Here is a 9,637-nt window from a genome sequence, read left to right as displayed (position 1 = left end):
TTCGGCCTTGCTCAATGGTCTTCAGCAGCCACTCACAAAGATGGTCACACATTGGACCTCATCTTCACCCGCCTCTGCTCCCTATCTTAGTTCTCTAACTCACCTCTTCCTCTTTCTGACCACAATCTACTCACATTCTCTTCCCTCTCCATTCCTTGTCTACAATCCCCACCCCACAAACTTGCACACCCTTGCAGAAATCTTAAACACCTTGATCTACATTCACTCTCTGAATCCCTCCTCCCTCTCACAGACATAAGTTCCCTACACAATGCGGATGACGCCAGTGTCGGACTGGGGTGCCTAGGGCCCACCAGTGGAACTGACTCCAGGGGCACCGGTGTTCAGGAAGGATATAATGGAACTAGAGAGAGTGCAAAGGAGGGCAACAAAATTAATAAAGGGGATGGGAGAACTACAATACCCAGATAGATTAGCGAAATTAGGATTATTTAGTCTAGAAAAAAGACGACTGAGGGGCGATCTAATAACCATGTATAAGTATATAAGGGGACAATACAAATATCTCGCTGAGGATCTGTTTATACCAAGGAAGGTGACGGGCACAAGGGGGCATTCTTTGCGTCTGGAGGAGAGAAGGTTTTTCCACCAACATAGAAGAGGATTCTTTACTGTTAGGGCAGTGAGAATCTGGAATTGCTTGCCTGAGGAGGTGGTGATGGCGAACTCAGTCGAGGGGTTCAAGAGAAGCATGGATGTCTTCCTGGAGCAGAACAATATTGTATCATACAATTATTAGGTTCTGTAGAAGGACGTAAATCTGGGGATTTATTATGATGGAATGTAGGCTGAACTGGATGGACAAATGTCTTTTTTCGGCCTTACTTACTAACTATGTTACACTGTACATTTCAATGCTCAGGCTAGGTACATTTTTATGTTGTAGTATTGGTTAGGAGGCTCAGTAGTAAGTTTCATTTATATTCAATACAAAAACAGATCCAACAAGCACATTTTGTCCTCTAAAAAGATGGACACTGTAACAGAAACAACAAAGACCTGAGTACTGTATTTAATTGGTTCTGTCCGTTGCCATTTTTGTCTGTTATGTGACAGATCCATTTCTTTAAGGCCACGTTCACACGTTCAGTGTTTTGTCAGTATTTTACATCAGCATTTGGCAGCCGAAACCAGCAGTGAGTGATAAACACAGAAGTGGTGCCATGTTTCTATTAATACTTCTCCTCTGATTGATCCTTTCCCGATTTTGGCTTACAAATGCTGAGGTAAAATACTGAACGTGTGAACGTGGCCTTTGCTTAATTTTTTTACTACTATTAAAAATTTAAAAAACCTGCATACTGATGTGATCCTAGCTACACCTGTTCACTTTTAGGCCATCAAGGTTCAGTATTTTTTTTTTAGTTTCCCAGAGACTAATCTTTTTTATTTTTAAGTTTACATAAGGGCTTGATTTTGACAATGCCGTCAACAGAGGATGAATATAATTTAAATGGGTTGTCCTGTATAAGGCCGGTTTCACACGTCAGTGGCTCCGGTACGTGAGGTGACAGTTTCCTCACGTACCGGAGACACTGACTCACGTAGACACATTAAAATAAATGTGTCTCTGCACATGTCAGCGTGTGTTCGTGGGAGCGTACGTATCACACGGACCCATTAAAGTCAATGGGTCCGTGTAAACACGTTCCGCACACGGATGCTGTCCGTGTGGCGTCCGTGTGCCGACTGGGTACCACACGGACCGTGCAGGAGACAGCGCTAGAGTTAAGCGCTGTCCCCTGCTTTGGGTGCTGAATCCAGAATTCAACCCCTATGGGAGGTGGAGCCGCATATTCATCACTGTAATGTGCGGCACCACGTGACCGCTCATACAAGACAAGCTGCGACGCTGAGAGGAAGCATCGAGGGAGCTGGGTAAGTATTTTAATGCCAGCGGGCGGGCGAACAGGGGGAGGGAGGCGGGAGCTGACCGGGATATTTATTTTAAACACACACAACCCCCCCCCCCCTGATTTTTCATTCCTTCTCTCCAGCGAACGCTGCTGGGAAGAAGGAATGAATTCTGGATTCAGCACCCAAAGCAGGGGACAGCACTTAACTCTAGCGCTGTCGCCTGCACGGTCCGTATGGTACCCAGTCGGCACACGGACGGCACACGGCTGCCGCATGTGTGCCACACTGATGTGCCATGTGAGCACACGGACACGGATAACTCCGGTACCGATTTTTCTGGTATCGGAATTATCTGGACGTGTGAGACAGGCCTAAAAGATTACTACTCTGTAGGTTCAGGGACACAAAACAAAAACTGAGCTCCTAGGGTGTGCGCAGTCTTTTAGAAGCCAGCCTGCCCACATTGTTTTTGGTATAGGAAGAGTTTTCAGGAACACAACAGAGAAGTTTTTCCTGAAGCGTCTTTTAAGATTTTCTTTGTTTTTCTATAGATATATATATATATATATGTATATATATATATATATATATATATATATATATATATATATATATATATATACATATATATATATATATATATATATATATACATATATATATATATATATATATACACATACACACACACACATACATACTGTGGGGGTTAATAGTGAGCTTTTTGCTGACTTCTTTCAACCATTTTACATCTTTGAAAACCTAAAGCGGTTAGGAGAAGCTGAAAATGAGTGAACTTATGTACAAGTCACTTTTAGGCTGCCGTCACGCTAGCAGTATTTGGTCAGTATTTTACATCAGTATTTGTAAGCCAAAACCAGGAGTGGGTGATAAATGCAGAAGTGGTGCATATGTTTCTATTATACTTTTCCTCTAATTGTTCCTCTCCTGGTTTTGGCTTACAAATACTGATGGAAAATACTGACCAAATATTGCTAGTGTGACGGCAGCCTCACATTGCAGATCACTTAGTTTTTTGTTGGTTTTTTTCAGCCGTTTTCCAAGCAAACTACTCCTGAAAAAGACAGAGACAAAATGTCTACCGTGCTGTAATCTATCACCGAACTCAGTGGATTGTGACGGCTACATCAGACACTGGGTTCAGTGATTGTCTGCAGCGCTGCAGACAATTTCACTGGTGCAGCCAATCAACAAAGCTAAAGAGAGTAAGGGTATGTGCACACGCTGCGGATTTTGCTGCGGATCTGCAGCAATTTTCCATGAATTTACAGTACCATGTCAACCTATGGAAAACAAAATCCGCAGTGCCCATGCTGCGGAAAAAAACACGCGGAAATGCAACGGTTTATATTCCGCAGCATGTCAATTCTTTGTGCGGATTTCGCAGCGGTTTACACCTGCTCCTCAATAGGAATCCGCAGGTGTAAAATTGCAGGTGGAATCCATACAAAAAGCACAGAAAATCCGCTGCAATTCCGTGGTAAATCCGCAGTGCGGATTACCTGCAGATTTACCAAAATCAGTGTGGAAAAATCCGCACACCTTTCCGCAGCGTGTACACATTGGGTATGTGTACACGCTGTGGAATGGTGTGCGGATTTTTCCACATTGATTTTAGTAAATCCGCAGGTAAACCGCACTGCGGATTTACCACAGATTTTCTGCCTTTTTTGTGCAGATTTCACCTGCGGTGTTACACCTGCTGATTCCTATTGAGGAGCAGGTGTAAAACGCTGCGGAATCCGCACAAAGAATTGACATGCTGCGGAATATAAACTGCTGAGTTTCCGTGCAGTTTTTTTCAGCAGCATGTGCACTGTGGATTTTGTTTTCCATAGGTTTACATGGTACTGTAAACTTATGGAAAACTGCTGCGGATCCGCAGCAAAATCCGCAGCGTGTGCACATACCCTCAGTTGTCTGTGGGTTGTTGTTTTTTTATGCCTCGGAGTTTATGGAGGAGTAATTTTTGAAATGGGACAACCCTTTTAATTATCTACTTTTATTAACTTCTTGGGGCATGAGAGGTGGCAATTTTTTTTCCGATTATATTTTTGCTATACATAACATTATAGATATATTAATTATTCATTCTGCATATAAAAATGGCAGGTATTTTTTTTAAAGGTACATTTTTTGTGGCGCTTTTAACTAAACCATGTATGCTTTTTAATGTCTGACTATCACTAGAAATGTCACAAGTATTCACATTCACTTATGCACATAACTGCATTGCAGACATACACTGTACTTAGTTTTATAGTGTATATTTGCGATTTGTACACCCTAGGGTATGTTTCCATGGTCAGGAAATGCTGCGGGTGGGAGGCTGCGTACATCCAAAGCCTCCGGATGTTACAGCATAGTGGAGGGGATTTTATGAAATCTCATCTCTACTATGCATGTAGGGACGCCTCCGGCTTCCCTGTGTAAACGGACATGTGGCGCGTCTATCAGACTGCAGCATGTCTATTTATCTTGCGGAGATGCGGTGATTCCGCACGGTTCAATGAACACATGCGGAATCACCGTGCGTACAAAAGTGCTGCCAATACTGAGTGTGGAAACATACCCTTCTACGCACAGAAGATGGATCTCTGGCAGCAAGCGCCATGAAGAAGATGGAACCCCAAGTCACTATCACAGAATAGCAGTGGAGGAAGGTATTGTGATATCATCAACTACAAGGCAGGGTAGATGGGGCAGGGAGAGCAAAGCTGTGTGGGGCAAACAGGAAAAAGCAGCTTTTGTTGGGATGGAGGACAGGATAAAGTCAGAATAGAGACATAAACAGGAAGCTCCAGTACTCACTTCAGGCCAGTGTTCCTCCTGAGTCTCCCCTCCCCCTCCTGACAGTGCCGACGACAGAGCTTGGCTGACAGCAGTGCCGCAGACAGAGGTCATCATTCACTTCCAGCAGCACTTTCTTCAGGAGCAGTGATTGCACGCATGCTCCATCAGCCTGACCCAGGCCAGTCCGTGCTGGTGGGCAGAGCTTAATGCTGTGAAGCTCCAGGAACAGCCTAGTGAGTGCAGATGGGGGAATGGCTGTGCTGAGCCTCCCCCTACATCCTAGCCAGAGACTCCAGAGAGGGAAGAGATCCAGCCCACACACTCCTATGCTGTAGCTGAGCCTCTGATTCCCACCCTACGTTATACATGGCAATACAGGGGCTCAGCTTTTCTCTCCTCTTCTGTTGAGCGGGGATGGGCGTGGCTTAAATCGTGCATTCAGCGATGCTGAGAAGCCAGACACTGTCAGAGTCAGGGGCGGGGCCCACCGGGGGATCCACCGATTTCCCGGTGGGTCAGTCCGAGCCTGGATGACGCTGCCGCTCTATATAACACCACAATAGCTGCAGCTTTGGAATCTCTTGCCCCTCTCACACATACCAAAGTTCGCAAAATCAAAAGACAGCCCTGGCACCCCAGCCAGACCAAAGAACTGAGGTGAGCTTCCAGGGCTGTAGAGCGGAGATAGAAAAGATCCCACTCCAACGAGCACTTTATCGCATTCAAACAGTCCCTCACTACTTTCAAGACCACACTTGACACAGCTAAACAAACCTACTTCTCATCTCTCATATCCTCCCTGTCTCACAACCCTAAACAGTTATTCAACACCTTCAACTCTCTCCTCCGACCCTAGGCACCTCCTCCCTCCCCACTCATCTCAGCTGAAGACTTTGCCTTATTTTTCAAGCAGAAGATTGAGAACATCAGAGACAGTTTTAGTCGACAACCCCCAGAGCCCTTCTTCCCAACTACCCAGCCCTCCACCTTGAAAACCAACTTCTCCACCATTACAGAAGATCGATTATCCACTCTACTTTCAAGATCGCATCTCACCACCTGTGCACTTTAGCCGATCCCTTCCCACTTCATCCCAAACCTCGCCACAGTCTTCATCCCAACTCTAACCCTTCTCTTCAACCTATCACTAACAACTGGTGTTTTCCCCTCAAGCTTTTAACATGCCTCCATCACACCTATCCTCAAAAAGCCCTCTCTTGTCCCATCCTCTGTATCTAGCTATCGCCCTATTTCACTTCTCCCCTATGCCTCAAAACTACTGGAACAACACATCCATCGTGAACTGTCCTCCCATCTATCTTCCTGCTCCCTTTTCGACCGCTTACAATCAGGCTTCTGACCACACCACTCCACTAAAACTGCCCTAACTAAGGTCACCAATGACCTATTAACCGCCAAGAGCAAGCGACACTACTCTATCCTCCTCCTCCTGGACCTGTCCTCTACCTTTGACACAGTGGACCATTCCCTATTACTACAGACCCTCTCACCTTTTGGCATCACAGACTTGGCCCTATCCTGGGTCTCGTCATACCTAACGGACCAAACATTCAGCGTCTCCCATTCACACACCACCTCCTCACCTCGCCCACAATCTGTTGGAGTCCCGCAAGGTTCAGTTCTAGGGACCCTGCTCTTCTCGATTTACACTTTTGGCCTGGGACAGCTCATAGAATCTCACAGTTTTCAGTATCATCTCTATGCTGATGACACACAGATCTACATCTCCGGACCAGATATCACCACCCTACTAACCAGAATCCCTCAATGTCTATCCGCTATTTCATCCTTCTTCACCGCTAGATTTCTAAAACTTAAAGGGGTTGTCCACTACTTTCAATTAACCCCCCAATGTAATGAATTGTGCAATTACCTTCCGTTGCCGTTTTTGCCTGTGAGCGGCGCTATTCTGGCTGCTGAGTCTGGGTCACGTGACCCCGAGGCTGCAGCCGCCGCTCATTTCCGCCGATGTCACGTCAATTTCCAGACTCTAGAAATTGATGTGACGTCAGCAGCAGGCGTGACCAGCCCCCACAGTCAGCAGTAACTCAGCAAGAGTGACTGGGCTGGGGTGGGGATGGGGGCTGCCTGCAGGGCTGTGCTGGGGGCGGGCGGGGCTGTGTGTGCTCACTGCTGCTGGGATCTGTGGGCAGGCGGGGCTATGCTGCTGTCGCTGGGGGTCTGCCCACCAGCGGCCGCTGTCTGTGGACCGGCAGCCGGTGTCTGCCCGCCGACGGCCGGTGTCTGCCCGCCGGCGGCCGGTGTCTGCCCGCCGGCGGCCGGTGTCTGCCCGCCGGCGGCCGGTGTCTGTGGACCGGCGGCCGGTGTCTGCCCGCCAGCGGCCGGTGCCTGCCCACTGGCGGCCGGTGCCTGCCCGCCGGCATGTGCGTGCCAGTGCTGTGTGTGTGTGTGTGTGTGTGTAGGCAGGCATCGTCCGATGGGACTACAAGTCCCATCGGGCTATGCCTGCTACAGTGACAGTGAGTGACACATTAGCCAATGATGGGACAGTAGTAGTCCCATCATCCGGCTAATGTGTTTCAAATGTAAAAAAAAAAACACAGTACATACATACATACATACAACACACACCACGTGACATCTGTTATGAACTGGTGATTCAGAGACACAATGGACCTGGTGGTTAAGAGCACACAAAGTGACCTGATAGTTACTAATAACATAGGACGAGCTCTGAGACGTGGGAACTCTGCTGACCGCAATCCCTAATCCTATCACACCACACTAGAGGTAGCCGTGGAGCGCTCCTGACCAGACCTAGGCACCTCGGGCACAGCCTGAGAAACTAGCTAGCCCTGAAGATAGAAAAATAAGCTTGCCTCAGAGAAATTCCCCAAAGGAAAAGGCAGCCCCCCACATATAATGACTGTGAGTGAAGATGAAAATACAAACACAGAGATGAAATAGGTTTTAGCAAAGTGAGGCCCGACTTACTGAATAGACCGAGGATAGTAAAGATAGCTTTGCGGTCAGCACAAAAACCTACAAACAACCACGCAGAGGGCGCAAAAAGACCCTCCGTACCGACTAACGGCACGGAGGTGCTCCCTCTGCGTCCCAGAGCTTCCAGCAAGCAAGAAAAACCAATATAGCAAGCTGGACAGAAAAAATAGGAAACAAAAGTAACACAAGCAGAACTTAGCTTATGCAGGGCAGACAGGCCACAAGACGATCCAGGAAAGAGCAAGACCAATACTGGAACATTGACTGGAGGCCAGGAACAAAGAACTAGGTGGAGTTAAATAGAGCAGCACCTAACGACTTAACCTCGTCACCTGAGGAAGGGAACTCAGAAGCCGCAGCCCCACTCACATCCACCAGAGGAAGCTCATAGACAGAACCAGCCGAAGTACCACTCATGACCACAGGAGGGAGCTTGACCACAGAATTCACAACAGTACCCCCCCCTTGAGGAGCGGTCACCGAACCCTCACCAGAGCCCCCAGGCCGACCAGGATGAGCCAAATGAAAGGCACGAACCAGATCGGCAGCATGAACATCAGAGGCAAAGACCCAGGAATTATCTTCCTGACCATAACCCTTCCACTTAACCAGGTACTGGAGTTTCCGTCTCGAAATGCGAGAATACAAAATCTTCTCCACTATATACTCCAACTCCCCCTCAACCAAAACCGGGGCAGGAGGATCAACGGATGGAACCACAGGTGCCACGTATCTCCGCAGCAATGACCTATGGAATACATTATGGATGGAAAAAGAAGCTGGAAGGGTCAAACGAAAAGACACAGGATTAAGAACCTCAGAAATCCTATACGGACCAATGAAACGAGGCTTAAACTTAGGAGAGGAAACTTTCATAGGAATATAACGAGACGACAACCAAACCAAATCCCCAACACGAAGTCGGGGACCCACACAGCGCCTGCGGTTAGCGAAACGTTGAGCCTTCTTCTGGGACAATGTCAAATTGTCCACTACATGAGTCCAAACCTGCTGCAACCTATCCACCACAGTATCCACACCAGGACAGTCTGAAGACTCAAACTGCCCTGAAGAGAAACGAGGATGGAAACCAGAATTGCAGAAAAACGGCGAAACCAAAGTAGCCGAGCTGGCCCGATTATTAAGGGCGAACTCAGCCAACGGCAAAAAGGACACCCAATCATCCTGATCAGCAGAAACAAAACATCTCAGATATGTTTTCAAGGTCTGATTGGTTCGTTCAGTTTGGCCATTTGTCTGAGGATGGAAAGCCGAGGAAAAAGACAAATCAATGCCCATCCTAGCACAAAAGGCTCGCCAAAACCTCAAAACAAACTGGGAACCTCTGTCAGAAACGATGTTCTCCGGAATGCCATGTAAACGAACCACATGCTGGAAAAACAATGGCACCAAATCAGAGGAGGAGGGCAATTTAGACAAGGGTACCAAATGGACCATCTTAGAGAAGCGATCACAAACCACCCAAATGACCGACATCTTTTGAGTGATGGGGAGGTCCGAAATAAAATCCATAGAGATATGTGTCCAGGGCCTCTTTGGGACCGGCAAGGGCAAAAGCAACCCACTGGCACGAGAACAGCAGGGCTTAGCCCGAGCACAAATCCCACAGGACTGCACAAACGAATGCACATCCCGTGACAGAGACGGCCACCAAAAGGATCTAGCCACCAAATCTCTGGTACCAAAGATTCCAGGATGACCAGCCAACACCGAACAATGAACCTCAGAGATAACTCTACTCGTCCATTTATCAGGGACAAACAGTTTCTCCGCTGGGCAACGGTCAGGTCTATTAGCCTGAAATTTTTGCAGCACCTGCCACAAATCAGGGGAGATGGCAGTCAAAATTACCCCCTCTTTGAGAATACCCGCCGGCTCAGGCAAACCCGGAGAGTCGGGCACAAAACTCCTAGACAGGGCATCCGCCTTCACATTCTTA

Source organism: Ranitomeya imitator, chromosome 1 (genome assembly GCF_032444005.1).
Source record: "Ranitomeya imitator isolate aRanImi1 chromosome 1, aRanImi1.pri, whole genome shotgun sequence".
In the NCBI taxonomy this organism is placed as follows: Eukaryota; Metazoa; Chordata; class Amphibia; order Anura; family Dendrobatidae; genus Ranitomeya; species Ranitomeya imitator.
Note: the sequence above shows the minus strand (reverse complement) of the source record.